The following is an 18,721-nucleotide window of genomic DNA, read 5'->3' as shown; positions in this document are numbered from 1 at the left end:
CTTAAAAAGTGGGATTGCGATATCTTACAGCTTATCAGAAACAAGATGGATTCAGTTTTAGGAAAATTTAATTTTAGCAGGGTATTGTATATTTATTAGGGTGGGTGTAAAAATAAGGAATTGAGAATTTTTACAGTTTTATATACTCAATCAGTAAATTTTTGCAAAACGACTTCAATTCTGATTTATGAATTTTATGAATTTTCAATTAATTTAATACATATGTACATATGTAACGGTATTTTTTATACTTTAAGGTCATGCTTAAGACATCTAATAAGTTATTTTTTACAGTTTTATGTACTCAGTCGACAACCAAAAATAAAAAGCACCACAATTCCAGCTACAAATCAGGTCAAACATATAACGGTTTGCACTTACCATACATCAGGGTGGTTCCTTAAAAATCTAAATTTTGAACTTTTACAGTTTTATGTACTTAGTCGGCGAAAACTAAGATAAATATACCAGAATCAAGCTTTGCTTCCGATTTGGTAGGTTAGGTTTTCAAAAGCTGATGCTAGAAAAAATTTCGAAAAAAATTAATAATGCAAACTGAAACTTTCACACTGAATGAGACCACAACATACAATCAAATGAAGTGAGAAATTGTTATATTTTACACCACATTTACCTACCACCCTAATGTGCGAACATATGTCATTCTGCGCGCCTGTTGACAAGCATGTTTGCTTTAATAAACTCATTTCAGTACAAAATTTACCGTTAATAACAACCACAACGGCATATATATGTATAAAGCACGCTCGCCATAAATTGTGTCGCGCAGTTATTCAACGTCATTGATCGATGACCCGGTAGGAAATGCAAATACACGCACGCGCGTACACAGCTTGGCGGGCATTAAGCCACCGCAGTGCGCATAAATCAATGCGTGTCGCATATTTTTCACATTAACGGTAAATATATGTTACCGCCATACTTTATTCACGTATGTATTTATAGCTGCGTATTTTATTCGCTTTCAATTCGTGTGCTCGTAAATTGCAGCCTCAACTTTTAACTTCCGTTTTGACTTTTTTAAACAACCAATACAACCGCTTTTAATTAACTATCTCTTGTAGGCTTATAAATATGTAAATTGTGTTGGGATTGTGCGCACTTACACATGCGCACACTTGTTTTCTGAGTTGTGTTGACATGTTTGACATTTTTGTGTAAAATTTATCAGTTTACAGTCGTTAATGCCTGATTTATTGATTGGGATTAAAGTACAAGTAAAAAATAAATAAAAAGAAAAAAAGTATGTGATCTAAAAGTAATAAAATATATGTATATATAAGTATTGTTTTTTTTTTTATTATAAAATTTAAACACATGTGGCAACGTCTTAAACTTTAACTATAAAACATTTGAAAATATCTCCAGTGTTATAAAAAAATATGCATTTGAAAACAGGTGGCAACTCCAGAAATTTTATACAACAAACTAATTTTAACTTAGGTGGCAAGCTTATCAACATAGACTTTTAGACTTTCAGACTTTTGAAAACAAGATTAAACCAAAGTGTAAGACGTTAGCTTTAACTTTAAACGTTTGAAAATATTTCCAATGTTGTAAAAAGTATACATTTAAAAACAGGTGGCAACTCCAGTAAGTTTTTACAACAAACCATTTATGGCAGTGTTTTTTAAAGTCAGAGTTCTTTCAAATTTTGAAAAATTGGTTTCTGTTATTTTAAATTAGGTGGCAACCTTATCAACTTAAACGGTCAAACTTTTGAAAACAAAATTAAACCCACTTGGCAACGTCTTAAATTTTAATTCTAAAACGTTTGAAAACATTTCCAAAGTTACAAAAAAGTATGCATTTAAAAAAAGGTGGCAACTCCAGTAAGTTTTTACAACAAACCATTTATGGCAGTGTTTTTTTAAAGTCACAGTTCTTTCAAATTTTAAAAAATTGGTTTCGCATATTTTAAATTAGGTGGCAACCTTATCAACTTATACGGTCAAACTTTTGAAAACAAAATTAAACCCACTTGGCAACGTCTTAAATTTTAATTCTAAAACGTTTGAAAACATTTCTAAAGTTACAAAAAAGTATGCATTTAAAAAAAGGTGGCAACTCCAGTAAGTGTTTACAACAAACCATTTATGGCAGTGTTTTTTAAAAGTCACAGTTCTTTCAAATTTTAAAAAATTGGTTTCGCATATTTTAAATTAGGTGGCAACCTTATCAACTTATACGGTCAAGCTTTTGAAAACAAAATTAAACCCACTTGGCAACGTCTTAAATTTTAATTCTAAAACGTTTGAAAACATTTCTAAAGTTACAAAAAAGTATGCATTTAAAAAAAGGTGGCAACTCCAGTAAGTTTTTACAACAAACCATTTATGGCAGTGTTTTTTTAAAGTCACAGTTCTTTCAAATTTTGAAAAATTGGTTTCGCATATTTTAAATTAGGTGGCAACCTTATCAACTTAAACGGTCAAACTTTTGGAAACTATACTGTTAGCATATGTATGCATTGTAATTATAGATTTTCAAATTATATAATAAATATTTTAAATTTTCTAATTGTTACAAACTTACTAATGTATATTTCAAAATAGGTGGCAAAGTCATGAATTCAAACTAACAAACCAAAAGGAAATAGTTTTGCATAACCATTTTACATCGACAACGCTTGTGAATTTTCAAAATGCAATTATTTTTGTTAAATTGAAAAACAGCATGTATACGTACAATTAGCTGGCAACTTCGTAAATTTAAACTAGTAAACCATCGATAACATTTATTTTTTTACACCCACTGTTCAACAATTTTTTTTTTAATTAGCTGGCAACCTCATACGATCATAGTTTTAAAATGAATGTTTATTGAACACATTTCAAAGCCATATATCTTTATTTTTTTTGTATAAAAGTAATTAAAATTTCAATAAATGTGGCAACTCCGTTTAAAAAATTCAGAATGAAAATATTAAACATTTTGTACGAAGATTTTTAAATAATTTTTAAACTCGAATTACTAAAATAAAATATTTTAGGCAGGTGGCAACGCTGAAAACACGCATTTTAGCAAGACCAAAGTTTTCATCTAAAGGATTCTATAAGCTTCATATTTCTGCTGTGTTTCTCGAAAAAGCGTTTTCCATTCAAAATATTTTTCCTCAGATTTAACTCTGTATTTTTGATCCACGAGCAATCACATAATGTTTCCCAAGCTGAGTATCATAAGTTTGCGAACCTGTCAGCATAATAATCCTGCGATAAACTCTAAAATCATATGTTAAGTGTGATATGTGAGGTTTGCTCAGACCCAAACATTTCCCAGTAATTCTTTTTCCTTGCCTCATGGAAGTTATTTAAATGCACTGAGCAGCTCAAAGTGATTTGTTCTAGAATTTATAATTTCATTTTTTCCAATAAATTATACGTGGTGTACAGTTAGTTGAAGATCTGCGAACTGAGGAATGTTAAAAAACATATATAACCCCAAACTGCTGTTGTTATTAGGGAGTAAGGTTACTTATAATCCGTGGAAGATCCTTTACAGCCATGAATGATCTCGTAAGTGTCAAAATTACCGCCTGAGTTAGAGGCATATAAATGATTTGGATGACGGTACACTGAGTACCAAACAGCTTTGACCATCTATCCAGTAAAGCATAAAGCGTGCAGTCTTGAGTTCAGCAGGACTCCGAAATAATCCATTCGCGTCTGTAATAACCAAGTTTTTGATGAGACGACTGAGAATGAGAATGTTGCAGCGGTCTATCGACTAAACATAAACATAAACTGAGCTCAAAGACGAGAGCTCGCTTATAGTCAGGATGGTCTTTGCAAAAAGGATCCTTCTATGAATGTAAGATTTTTGTACGGTCTGCCAATGTAAGTCCTGAGTTAAACGCTATAAATTCAAATATAGTTTTTGAACCCGGGTCCATGTAAATTCGACGAACGGCTTACTAGTTGACACATATGAGGTCTTTCCTGATACCGTGATTTGTAATGATGAAGTAAGCACAATTTTTGGACGTTACATAGGCCAAAGTAAGGCCTAAGCCAACCACTGCAGCTCCAAATACAGTTCTTAACGCTGAGTCCATGTAACGCCGGCGAACAGCGGACTGGATGATATGTTTTAGATGATCTGTGCTATCGCTTAAGTCTAAAGTGGCTTCGCGAGCTTCTAAGGAGGAAATAAGTCCAATTTTTATAACATCTCCTCTATTTATAAGATATTTATTAAATGTGGACTTCAAATTGCAAACAATCTAGTCAAAATTGAGCTTGACGATAGTTTGAAAGTTTCTATGAATCAAGAAATCACAGCAATTGACCTTGGTTCCTTATGGAATTTTCCAAAGATTTCCACCCATCCACACTGTTTTCAAATTCAATTTAATCTTCGCCACTTCAACCATCCTTGGCTTCTTCAAGCCAATTCCGCCCACGGCACATCTCCTTAGCAAAAAGCCGAAAACCCAAGTGCCTCGGCATGGAAATTGTACAAAATGTTTCAATTACTTGTCAGCTCAGCTGTACACAATGGCAACAAGCAACAACAATTAAGATACAAATCTGCGAAAGTTGTTTTCACTTTTGCCCCACACCCCCGCGTACCGCTGCTGCGGCGCTCCCCTTCAGCTATTTGCTATGCGCCTTTGTCTTGAACGTGTTTTTGTGCGTTCTGTTGACTTTTTGCCAAAAATCAAAATTTACACAAAATAACATTGAAGCCGCATTAATAACAACACACAACAACAATGGCAACAACAGTAACCACTATAGTAACAACTATAACAATAAAGGCACTAAGGCGACGCGTGCAGAAAGCGCCAATTGATTTGCGTGGATTTACGCGGTTGCGGGTGTTGGCACTTCCCGGCCAAAAGCCGACAAGCAAACACATTACAATAACAACAAATTGCAGCAAACAATCATAGCTGTCGAAAACAATTAAGCAAACACTATGGCAACACTGGCAGAGAAGAGTGAAGACCGCGGCGTTGCTGGTAGCGGTAGGCGTTAGGGCGTTTCGCTGTTGTTATTGTTGTGGTTTTTGCTGTTTCGCCAAGCGAACTTGAGCGCTGCCACAAGGCGCGGTCGGCAAACATACATTCACCACTTTGATAGATTTGTGCGCCGGAGAGAGAGCTTATATTCACATGAACGAGGATATCTAAGTAACAAAGCAAAGGTGAAAGGGAAATCAAAAGGAAAGAAAAAAATTTGTAGTGAAAGTAAACAAAAGGCGAAAATTGAAGAGCAGCGAAGCGTATTAAATTGAATTGAATTAGAGAGGCGTAACAGTTGGTAGCGAGAGGCAGCAAGGCTTCATTAAATATATCAACGGCAAAAGAGCGGTTGCGGGGCAAAGTGCAGAAAAGAGTAACAAAAAGCTCCCTGGAGGGCAGGCGGCCAAAGACTTTTTCGAATTATTCAACTGCATTAAGTGGGATTTCGGCAAAGTGAATTGGGCGCTCTCAGCCATTTGCCTGTTTCTTTCACTGCTCATTTAAATAGTTGGCAACGCGGATATTGGTTATATGGCGAAAAAATGCGCAACAAATTTTCATTTAATCGTAGACGAGGTCATAAAGTAATCAACGAAATTAGTGGCGGATTTGCGCCAATAATGGATAATATTAAGAGCTCATCTTTTGAGTGACTTTTTTCACATTTTCGAAAGTTTTTAGCCTGTTTTTCAGTTGAAAAAAAAGGTTGCCTCAGAATGACACACCCTAATAGACATACATATATATTTATATTTAAATAATATATATTTAATATATTTATATTTAAACCATTTTCTAATTTTTTTAAATTATTTTAAGAAATATTTTTTTCCAATTTTCCATTTTTTTTTATTCACATGTTTTTCTTAATATTTTTTCGATCTTTTAGTTTTTTTTAAAATTCGTTTTGGAAAATATTTTTTGTTCAATTTTTGAAACTTTTTTGGAAAACAATGTTGTTAAAAAATTTATAAGGTATTTTTTTTTATTTTTTTCCTTTTTTCTTACTTACATATCATTTATATACATATATATGTATATATAAATTATTTTTTATTTAATTTTTTTTTTTTGAATATCTTGAAGTAATTTTTTAGTAAATAATTTGTGAATTTTTGTGAGACTTTTTTATTTAAATTTTTTTTCTGAATATTTGTTTGCACTCCATAGCCTTTTTTCACACAAACACAGAAGCTATCACAGAAGCTATCAAACGGAAGTGCAATCGCTGTTCAATTAAATATTTACAGCATCTTTATCAAAATTCTTTGTAATGTTAAAAAATGAAAAGCACTTCCTTATTTATAACAACAATTTAATTAAAACAACAATGCATAAAAAGCAGCGCATTATCTGCAGTAAATCAATTTTAGTGCAGCAACATAATAATATTTACATGGCTCATAAAGCTAATGGCGATGCCCACACACATTTGGAAAAAATTTAATTTTTTTTATTTGAATTTTAAATCAGTGTCAGTTGATAAATAATGCGCTTCTTTATATTGGCAGTTTTTATAATGAAACTGTAGGATTTTTATAGCGCGCAAACTTTTTAATTTTTTTTTGTAATTGTTATTGTGTCTTTTTTAGTAAATATTTATTGTTTTCATTTTTTTATTTCATGCTTATTGTTTGTATTATCTTGCATTATTTATTATTTTTTTATTTATCACTTTAAGTTGTTTTAATTTTTATCCCTTTTTTTCTATAAATTTTTATTGTTTCCCGTTTTTCACTTTATTTATTTTTTTTTTTTACATTCTCGCGCTTTGATTGTCATTTTAGCCTTCAGCTGCGGCTTCTTTCAAACAAATTAAAAAAATATATACAAATAAATAGATTCCGCACTTTTCCACACCGCAGTGTTGCATTTTCTTGTTATCGCAATAAAATCCGCTTTACTATGCACATTATTGTAGTTTTTGTTATTTGCCACACACTCACACACCTATACTTGTACGTACAATACATGTGTGCGATAAATTGTGTTGCTTTGATAGCCATTTTATTAGCAGCCATCATTCATATTTAATTTGAGCGCGCGATAAAATTTACAACCAAATGTCAACAATGTTTTTTCTTTTGAAATTTCCGCCATTATTTATTTGCACAGACAGCGCTTTATCATTTTTAAAAACATTATGCAAATATGCCATAGCAATGCAGCGCTCTCTTCTCATAGAAATTAAATTAATTAAAATGCTTTGTTTACAATATAAAAATCATGGTTAATTATATCAACAATTTGTTGCATTGCGCATCCGTCGTCGCCGCTGCTCAGTCGCAGTCAATTGCACTGATTTCATTTCATAATGCACTAACGCATTTTATACAATTCAGCAGCTCATTTTAAAGGTTAGTTTATTGCTCATTTTAATTGCATTAAATTATTCAGCGGGTGCTCAATTAGTATTTTGTTGGCAAGTCGAATGGGTTTATTGTCTCATTGACTAATTTGTGCTGTTTTAAATGTCAATGTAGTAATTCATTTGACAGCTGTTGAAAAATATTAAAATTATATAATACATAATTGTTGTTGTTGGAAATATCCACTTTTAATTAACTAATTAGCTCAATTAAGTGGAGTTTTTTCCGCGTTAAAGAGAGGTATTTCAAAAATTAAAGCCTTTAGTTTTAAGTTTAATTTGCGTTGAGTAAGTGGGGTGTAAGACAAAGAGAGACAGAGCATGGGAGACAAGCTTATTACCTAAGTAGGAGAAAGAACACGGAAGTATTGGCCGTTCTGGCTTATTTTTCTACAATAATTAAATTTTGCAAACCTTTTTCAACAGCATGCTGTATTTGAGCCCAGTAACCTAACCTAACCTATCCAATCTTTTACCGAGGTAAATTAGGGTTTTCGTCGTTTAGATTGATTCTGCATGAACACGCATGTTTACCTTTAGCGAGCTGTGTTTCCTGTAAGCAGGTCCAAGTACGGATACCTGCGCCGCTCAAGAGGTGATTTTCTTTCCTTGAGTGCTGTCACTTGTTTCGTATGGTATTTCCGAGTTTTTAAGAAAGCTTCGTATTATTTTCATCAAGTAAGAGTGTATTTTGAATCGGCTTCTAGTGCATCTTATTGACTTATGCACTTGTCTTATTGACTCTATCAATTAGATGTTGAAGAGAGATGAGAAAACATAGAAGACTTTAAGACGGGAGACCATCCCGTTACAATTAACAGCTCGTATGTGAAAAAACTGTTTTAGAGGTCTCTAAGAACCTTTTTTTCTGAGTACCAAGCAAAAAAAAATATTAAAAAACCATAATGAACATATATCTTCTTCTTTAATGACGTAGACACCCAAATTACAATAGTGAGCCAGTCGTTCTTCCTTTTCACAATTTGTCGCCAATTGTAAATTCCAGGTAGCCAGGTTCTTCTCTACCAAGTATTTCCAACTGAGTGGAGGTATTCCTTTTCCTCTACTTCCCCCGCGGGTACTGCGTCGGATACTCTCAGGGCTGGCGTAATTTCATCTATTCGGACGACATGACCTAGCCAGCTTCGCCGCTCGTCGTATATCTCGTACATCTCATCGTTCCATCGACTGTGATACGAGATTCGCCGTGGCCAATGCGCAAAGGACCATAAATCTTCCGTAGAACCTTTCCTCTAAAACTCGTAACGCCGACTCATCAGATGTTGTCATCATCCATGCCCATGCAGCATATAGCAGGACGGCGATGATGAGTGACTTATACAGTTTGCTTTTTTGTACGTCGAGAGAGAGAGATCTTTACTTCTCAATAGCCTACTCAATCCGAAGTAGATCCTCTTGGCAAGAGTTATTGTGCGTTGAATTTCAGGAAATGAAACCTCGTTTGGTATCGAACGGTTCGGAGAGGTCTTTCTCGATACTAATGAAGCTTTTGGTGTTGCTCAACGTCGGTTTACACAGCTGTATTAGTTTTGCGAAGATACCAAATACAGACAAAGCGACATAAAGGCAGCTCCTTTTCGTCCTGTCAAAAGCAGCTTTGAAATCGACGAAGATGTGATGTATGTTGATCCACTTTTCACAGGTCTTTTCAAAAGTTGGCGCATGGTGAATATCTGATCAGTTTTTAATTCTCCAGGGCTAAATTCACACCGATAAGGTGCAATCAGTTTGTTGACGGTGGGCTTTAGTCTTTCACACAGTACGCTCGATAGAACCTTGTATGTGATGTTGAGGAGACATATCCCACGGTAGTTGGCGCAGAAAATGGCTTTCCATTTTTTTGGATTTAGCAGAGCACACTTCCGGAGTATGCTCTCGTCCGACCATATTCCACAAAGAAGCACTCGAATACTTCATATCAATTCTTCGCCGCCGTATTTGAATTGCTCGGCCGGCCCTCACAGCTTTGTTGTTCTTCAGACGGGTAATTGCTATTCGAACTTATTCATGATCGGGCAATGGAACGTCCGCTTTATCGTCATTGCTTGGGGAATCGGATTCTTCATCTCCTGGTGTTATGCTTTCACTGTTGTTCAGCAGGTTGGAGAAGTGTTCTCTCCATAATTTTAGTTTGCTCTGGGCATCGGTTACTAGATCACCTCTGGGCGTTCTACAAGAGTATGCTCCGGTCTTGAAACTTTCTGTTAGTCGCCGCATCTTTTCATAATATTTTTGAGCATTACCTCTGTCGGCTAGCTTGTCAAGTACTTGGTGGAAATTTTAATATTGGATAATAATGCCAATTGATGAAGAAACTAAAAAAAAAAATAAATAACAAAAAAGTCAAATTGATTAATAGTTTAAATTTGAAAAAATTATTCTAAATTAGAAAAAATTGAAATGCGTTGAAAATTTTTTGATATAAAATATTTATTTATTTTTATAAATTATTTTGTTTTATGCTCAAAATTTAATAATGAATCGTTATCACATTTATATACCATTTTTTAATTTAATAAAGTAAACTTTTAGTAAATCCCATTTAAATATTGTTGCGCAAACATTTCAGTTTTTTTTTTAATTCATGCATTTTGTGATAAAAACCCAAGAACCGCCATAAAACGCGCACAGCTCCAGCCAACTGCACTCAATAAATGCAAATGAAGTTATTGACGCGCGAAGCTGTAACGATAATAATCACATTATATTATTTTATTTCACTCCATTTTATTGCATTTTTGCATTTACACATTTTCATACACACACACACACACACACAAATGTGTATGCAGAAAAAGCGGCAACAAATTTTATGGCATATTCGCCCAAAAAGTATGAATAACCAATAAATTATACGTGAAAAAATATTTTTGTCTGTTAAAAACATATAAAATATGTAAAAAAAAAATTATGGAAAAAAATTCGAAAAAATGGGAAAAAAGCAATTGAGTTGTCGCGCATAAACACGAGCCCAGCGCGTCATAACAATTTTTGAAATGCGCAGCGGTGACAGTAGACGTGCTAATGCAACCTTGAGTGTGAGTGCTTTGCAAACAAAAAGTGAGCCAGTTTTTAAACGCCAATACTTGCTGGCTTATTTTACAAAACCTTGCGAGCGCACTAATACATACGTACATTTCTATAAATATAAAGTATAGCTAACGTGCGCGCTTGCAGTCGCCAGCAACTCATCGTGCTTCTATATGTCTGTAAGTGTGTGTATGTGCCTGTAGCTACGCCTTTGTTCACCTACCGTTATGCCGAATGTCAAATCAATGCGACACAATACACAAACAAGCGCTTTAACGGACACACACACACCGCGGGAAGCCTTGAAGCTTTTTAGACTTTTTTCCAACCTCTATATACACACATATATGTATGTATATATTTAAACGATTTTTCGTTGCTTCCACTCTGCTGATTGCTGATTTGTTACGGCTGCTGCTTTGTTGACCCATAAAAAAGTCGTAAATAAACAATCTTTGACTCGTTGCTAAAAAAACACTTACTTATATCTAGCCTACAGAGAGCGCGTTGAATAGCAACAACAACAGCAACAACGTGCCATTGCCAACATGTAAAAATCGCGCCAAATAGAAATGCAAAGGCACACAAATACATACATATATATACATGACTAAAAAGCAGCCACTCAATCCCGCATTGGCAGCATTATAATGGGCCACCGCGTGGTATGAGCAACCTTTCAATTTTTTGTTACACGCTCACGCAATCAACTCAAAAATGCATGAGTATGTGTGTTTTTTCAGCTGCGCCACAATAATTTGTTAGCGTGTGTTGTTAAAGCGTGCATAAGCGGCACAGAAAATTGCAACAACAACAAAATAAATATATATATATTTTTGCTATTGAAAAGGAAATAATAAAAAATATTTTGTGCTAGAAAATATCTATAAAAAAGCTGAGAAATAATAAAAAATAATGCGCACACAGCAGGAAGTGGCCTTAAAAATCGCTGCTTAGTTGCGAAGCGCAGTGGTTTGCTGCAGCGCGGCATTACAATTTGTTACATTGTCGCCAAATAGCGAGATGTGCAAAAATAAAAAAGGATATGTACAATTAAGCGCATACACATATGTATGTATATGTACAATTGCAAAAATAATAATAATAAAAATAAAAATTAATATTTTGAAACAAAAAATATGAACATGAGAGGACCCTCTCTACCATATTTTTGAAAAAAAAATTATACTACAAATTTTTAAAAAATAAATTCTTAACAGAAAAAATTTTACTGAACAAATATTTTCAAAAAAAAATTATTTTTAAAATGCAATAAATATTCACAATAAAAAAAAATAATTATTATTATTATTTAAAAGGAAATTTTTTGGTTTCTTTATTTAAATTTAAACCAAAAAAAAATCTGAAAAAAAAATATTATTATTAATTTATATTACAAATTTTTAAAAAATAAAATTCTTAACAGCAAAATTTTAATTGAACGAATATTTGCAAAAAAAATTATTTTTAAAATGCTATAAATATTCACAATAATAAAAATAGTAATACAAAATTTATTTAAAAGGAAATATTTGTTTTCTTTATTTAAATTTAAACCAAAAAAATTCTGAAAATAAAAAAAACATTTTATTCAAAAATTCGAGACGATAAAAAAATACTGAAAAACTGTAGATACTAAAAATTTGTTTTGAAAAAAAAATTTGAGCCATTTCTTAAATTAATCGTTTAATTTTTCTTCCAATTATTTCTAAGAAAATAAAAAACCTTCAAAAAAATAATTATGGAGAAAGATTTAAAAAAAAATGTGAAGATATTTTTACGAAAATAAACAAAAAAATTACGATATTTATTCAAATACCTGTTTATTTTTTTCTAATAAAAATATTCAAATCTTTTAAACCACAAATTTTAAAATTTTCATAAATATTCTTAAGAAATATGTATGTTGAAATTTTAATTTTTTTTTTTAACGAAAATAAATATTATATTGTAAGCTTTCTTCAATAGATTTTAGAGCAGTTTTGTTTTTTTAATTTTTTTCAACATATTCCCATATCAATTGAAGAAAGCCTACAATATAATATTTATTTTCGTTAAAAAAATTTTAAAATTTCAACATACATATTTCTTAAGAATATTTTATTTAACGTTGAAATATTTCTAACATAAAAGAAAAGGCTTTCGAAATAGTTTTGGAGCAAGTTTTTCAAAAAAAAAAATTTTTTTTTACTTTTCCTTAAAATATTTCTGAAGAATATTTAATTTTTTGTTTATATTTTTTTCTATTTAATTTTTGATTTTTAAACGGTTTCCTAAAATATTTTTGGAAAACACTTTCCAACAAAATATATATTTTTTTAATTTTCCTCTAAATGTTTCTTAAAAATTCGTTTGCCAATTTTTTTTTTTATAAAAATGTTTGTACTCAAAACAAAAAATTTCAAACCTTTCTTATAAATTCTTTTTGTTTCATATTATTTTTTCTTAAAAATTCTTTTTCATTATTTTTGAATAACTAAATGCATGAGCATATGACGCTGATTAAATTGTTGGCGTTTATTGGGCCAATCAGGTCTTCTACGGTGGTGCGGTCTCTTTGCCATCGCACACATTCAAAGAAAGTGTGTTCAGCGTCGTCTTCTGTCGCGTCGTTGTATAGGCATGACGGCTCTTCGACTTTTTCCATTCTGTGGAGGTACTTTTTGAAGTATCCGGTGACCGGATAACAGCCGAGTTGTGTAAAAGTTCCTTCGAATTATCCATAAGTTTAGGTCTTTTATTAGTCTTACCGTCCATCTGACGCGACTCTCGTTCTCCCATCTTCGTTACCATGCGAGTATCGTGTCTTTTTTTAATCGTTCAATTGCGCTCTTGTTGTTTTCGGATGTTTTCTTTAGCTTCCACAGCTTTTTCCTTTTGTATGCCAGAAGCATTGGGGGCATTACCGCTTATAACCAATATTGCATCGCCTGATACTGTTCGGTAGGCTGATGAAAATTCTAAGGTGCATTCGAACCACGACCTTATCCGTTTTTTTTTCTTTTTAAGCAGATCTGACCAGATCTCAGCTCCGTATAATTGGACTCTGATTGTCGTCGACATTAGGAGCTTTCTCTTTTCTTAGCTGGACTGTGCTATGTTGGCCATTCGTCTGCTAAGTTGGAAGGTGATTTTCGCTGTCTTTCTGCGTTTTGCTGGATTTGTATCCAGAAGGTTAGTCTGGGGTCCTGGGGTTTTAAAGGTATTTTCGAGAGCACCGATCATATCCACCTATCTATCTGAAGACATTCTGGACATCCTATTTTTTTTTTATTATTTGCTGAAATAGCTTTCAAGTTTGCTATTCAGGTATCCAAACTGTCCTACTGCCCTAGATCTAGTTTCAGCCATGAAAATTGCACTTTTGAATGTAGGATGTATGTATATGGGAATGTGCTTATATACTCAAGTACTATTTATGATATTATTTAAGTATACACACAATATAAGCGTCATGGACCAACCTACGTGCGTCTACGTGGATTATTTGGGATTATGTCAGCTCGTACAAGACGCAAAGTGGCACTTTGACAGTAATTCCTTTTGTATATATAAATATAATATATAAAAGTGTGTGTGTGTGTATGTGAAGGGCTGCAACATACTCAAAAATCCAACCACAGCAGCGTATATATAGTACAGATATACTCAACCATAAGTTTACCGTTATATGCACGCATACTTTTGCACTTTTATTTAACCGTTTCTGTGCTAAATACTTTATATAATATACCATATAAATGTATGCTTGTTTGTATATATTTTTCTCAACTCCGCCATAATATTTTCACCGCTGAGCCACAACGCATTAAGTCTGTCTATTTTAATATTAGACACATTGTTATTTGTATACTTTTAGGCGCATAAACGGGCATTAAATCTTTCGCTTTACTTTGCAAACACTTGACAGCTGACAACTCACGCTTAGCTACGTACTACGGCAATAAACGGCAGTTGAGGAATTTCATATATTAAATTATAGCTTTAAACTTCAGCAAGTGCTGCATACCTTTAGGCGCTGTATAATAAAAAAAGGGTTTTGGCAGTTTTGCATATGTGAAACACATACTTTGCTTGACAGCGCTGTTTTTAAATGTGACACTGATTGCCTTTTATAATATCAAGTGTTCAGTTATAGCTTTTTGTTGTTTCGAAAGCACTCATTAAGGTATTATTTCAGGGTTTAAATATACCGTTTAGGAATGTTGATTATTAAGAAGCTGATGTTACTAGCCGCATTGCGTTTTTTATGGGTTGAACCGTTAACCCTAGCTGTGTTTGGTGTTGAAAAGTACGGCTATTTGGCGTCATTTGTGTGTTTATTATAATTCATTATGCACAAGGAAAATTCCAAAAATTATGCAAATCGGTTGACCATAAATTGTAGTTTCCATACAAACGATTGTTCAAATATGCAGAATTGTGCTATAACTTACTAAATTAGCGAGTTATAAATCTAAAATCTATTGTTTTATTGTTGTATACTTAAAAAAGTCGTCAAAAATTTTTGAAATCGGTTTACAATTGCATATAGCTGCCATACAACCGATTTTTCAAATAAGCAGAATTGTGCTATAATTCGCTAGGTTTTAGAGATAACCACATAAAATTTTATGAACTACTATTTTATTATATGCATAATGTAAACACCAAAAGTCATTGAAATCAATTGACTGCAACATATAGCTGTCATTCAACTGATTGTTCAGATATGTTATTTTTTGCCCTAAATCCTTCAGAAAATGAGCAAAGCAACGCCAAATTTCGTAAAATTGTTGCTTAACTCACATACAATGTCGAGCTGAAAATCAGCAAGGTTGAGCAACTAAAACAAATTGCTACCATATAATAGAAAAAAATATTTTCAGTAGCGGCGCTGAAAAGTATGCTACAAAAATTGCAGAAATTGAGAAATTTTCATTTTAAAACTATATTTTAGTGTTATATCAATACTTTTTGTAGAGAATAATTTTTCAGTGGCGAATTATTTTTGTCGAGGGCCCAAAAGTATGCTACAAAAATTGCATTATTTCTCAAATTTAATTCAGCAACTATATTTTACTATCATTTCAATATTTTTTGTTCAATATTCAATAGACAAGTCGTTTTAATAGCGGCGCTCAAACGTATACTACAAATATTGCATTCTTTCTTAATTTTTGTTAAGAAACCATATATTACTATTATTTTTTGTTCAATATTCCTTTTGCAATTATTTAATACTGTATTTTTTGAAATTTTTTAATTACATAATAATTTTCAATTCAATAGCAAAGTATTTTTGTTGAGGCGCCCAAAAGTATGCTACAAAAATGTCATTATTTTTCAATTTTAATTCAGAAACTATATTTTACTATTATTCCAATATTCCTTGTTCAATATTCAATAGATAAGTTGTTTCAGTACCGGCGCTCAAAGGTATGCAACAAAATTGTTTTTCTTTAATTTTCATTCAGAAACTATTTTTTTACTACTATTTTTTGTTCAGTATTGTTTTTGCAATTATTTAATACTGTATTTGCTTAAACTTTTCAATTACATAATAATTTTCAATTCAATAGCACAGTATTTTTGTTGAGGCGCCCAAAAGTATGCTACAAAAATTGCATTATTTCTCAATTTTAATTCAGAAATTATATTTTACTATTATTCCAATATTCTTGTTCAATATTTTTTATGCAATTATATAATCCGATATTTTTTCAAACTTTTCAATTACATAATAATTCATTTTCTCGACAATTCAATTACTCATCGAAAGATAATTAACTTTTCCTTAGCAAATCAAAACTAAACAAAGCGAATTTAATCACAACATTCTAAGCGATTTGCTATGCATGCATTTTCATTTTCATCTTTCTATGAATTCATTACAGCTCGCAGCCAAACGCGCGCGATTGCAATACGAAAGTAAAAGAAATCCAACAGCTGTGGGAAAATCAGCGCAACGAATTCATATCAAACTTTGAACAGAGTATTTAGTGGAGCAAAAGCAACGAAGGAGTGCGCAGCAAAGCAGCACAAAAATACGGATAAAACAACAATAACACACAGCAGCAAAAGCAGCAGTTGCAGGTGAGTACCAAGCCAAACTGCTATAAAATGCAAAAACAAAAAGTAGTAATAATATTGTATGGCAACTTCATGCAAGTCCGATATTTTTCAATCTTGCTTTCTGGGTTTATGCTGCTGCTGATTTCATATGCAATCTTTTCGATTTGCGATATTTCTTGCAATCTATTTCTACACTGCAATTTTAATACACTTAGAGTGTTGCCAAAGGCAATAAAAATGCAAGCAACGCTTGGCTGGACCAAATGCCAGTTGTGTGTATGTGTGTGTGTAGTGGTGAGCAGTAATAACTAAGCAGCTGCAGCAGAAATTATGCAGCAACGAAAAGGTTATAGGGCACAAATACACGCAAACTCACTCAAACACACACATACATACGCATCCATAAATAAAAACGGCATGCATACCAAGTAAGCGCACACACACATATGCAATGCTCAGCGAGAAAAATTGTAAAAAATAAAAACAGCGCAGTAAAGAGCAAATGAATGACTGCGCCAACGAATTATGTCGAGCAATATAAAACAAAGCATATTTTTAGGTGCAGCTGCAGCTGCCACCAGACTTATGCTGGCCGCATGGCCAAATGATTGCAAGCTGGTAAGCACAGACATACTTACATGCATAGAGAAATACAAAGTTTCCAATGCGCACACACATACACTAAGAAATAATATATATATGTATGTATGTATACTATATATATGAATGTGTTTACATACACATACATATGTCCTTGCCTTATTCTAGCTTCGTTTAGTTTAGTTAGCAATAAACCAATATTGGCCATGCATTGCATGTCAGCATTAGCCATTTGCGGTACGTGTGTGTTCGCCGAATTTGGCTTGCAACCAGCTAAAGTTCGCTGAAATATATGAAAAATATGGCAGCATCAGCTAATGTAAAATGCAAGCGCAGCTCAGCTGTGCTGCTGTGGCAGAATTATTGCCAACAAAGCGCGCATAAAATATGTGACGACAAAAATTGTTCACATATTTTTTAATAAATATTTACCGTTAATACTTTTTCATGCAACATAATGGTGTTATGGTGACTTAAAATATTTTTTTTTTTTAACTTTTTTGGTATATTTATACTATTTTTTTGAAAAGTTCGCTTCTAAACATTTTAAAATTTAGTTTTGAAATATTTAATTTCATCAGCATAAAGTTGTCTTATAGATCCAAAAAACTATTTTTTAATACTATGAGCAAAAAATAGTAAGACTTTGTTCACAATATTAAAAATCTTATTTTATTCTAGAAAAATCTAAGTCGTCTTCCTCAAAGTGATCGCCTTTAGTACTGTTCAAGTAACCCAACACAATACATACTTGTGTCAACGTTTTTTCAATCCTCAAAACAGTTGTTAAAGTCAATTTCCGTAACAGTCTTCAACGCGCGTAGCGTCTCACGTTTAATGTCCTCAATTGACTCAAAACGGTTTTCCCGGAGCAGTTTTTTGAATTTGCGAAGTTGCAAGGAGCTCAATCAGGCCAATACGGTGGTTGCAGCTCTCGAAGTATCAATACAGTATGCGATGGTGCATTATCTTGGGGCAAAAACCAAGAATTTTCGGCCCATATTCCGGCCTCTTTTTGCAAATGGCTTCGCGCAAACGACGCATAGAACTTTAGTAGTATTCCTTGTTGACAGTTTGGCCGTTCGGAAGGATTTCAGAGTGCACCAAACCTCGTTAGTCGAAGAAAACTGTCAACATAATCTTGATTTAGACCTGCTTTGACGTGGCTTTTACGCCTTTGGCTCACCTTTGCCACAATATTCGGCCGCTTGATCGTCTGTTTCTGGGTCGTAAGCATAGATCGAAAACTCATCGCCAGTAATAATATGTTTTATGACAAACTGGTAGTCGGAATGCATGGTTTTACATACGTAAACGCGACGCTGTTTTTCGAAAAAATTAAGTGATTTTCTTAGGCTCAAATGATCTTTCAAAGTGGTTTTCACTGATCCTTCTGATATTCCAACGATATCGGTAAAATCTCTGACTGTTAATCGTCGAGTCCCAAGTTGACGTGTTGATGTCGATGGCCGTCCTGGACTTTGAAGACCTTGACGAATCTTCAATCCTCAGTAGACAGATTCGGGATGCAGTCTCTGATGAGCTGCAATATCTGTAGTGCGGCTGCGCTGGTATAGTCGGGATTCATACCCTTGCCCTTGGTCGGGATGGAATATTCAACCGGTAAACCTACTCAATCTTGGTTATTACGACCTTATATA

General features: G+C 33.1%; 1 protein-coding gene across 2 annotated transcripts in view; it reads left to right on the top strand.

Moving 5' to 3' along the window:
* The window catches only part of LOC126758996 (uncharacterized), a 332,624-nt gene that overhangs the window by 223,831 nt on the left and 90,072 nt on the right, over positions 1-18,721 (top strand). For both annotated transcript variants that reach the window (XM_050473510.1, XM_050473509.1), the window contains one exon: positions 16,283-16,481. The gene's annotated coding sequence lies outside the window, so the exon portion shown is untranslated. The remainder of the gene's footprint in view (positions 1-16,282; positions 16,482-18,721) is intronic.

This window comes from Bactrocera neohumeralis, chromosome 5 (assembly GCF_024586455.1).
Source record: "Bactrocera neohumeralis isolate Rockhampton chromosome 5, APGP_CSIRO_Bneo_wtdbg2-racon-allhic-juicebox.fasta_v2, whole genome shotgun sequence".
NCBI lineage: Eukaryota > Metazoa > Arthropoda > Insecta > Diptera > Tephritidae > Bactrocera > Bactrocera neohumeralis.
The sequence above is the reverse complement of the archived record's forward strand: the minus strand, read 5'-3'. Positions and strand labels throughout refer to the sequence as shown.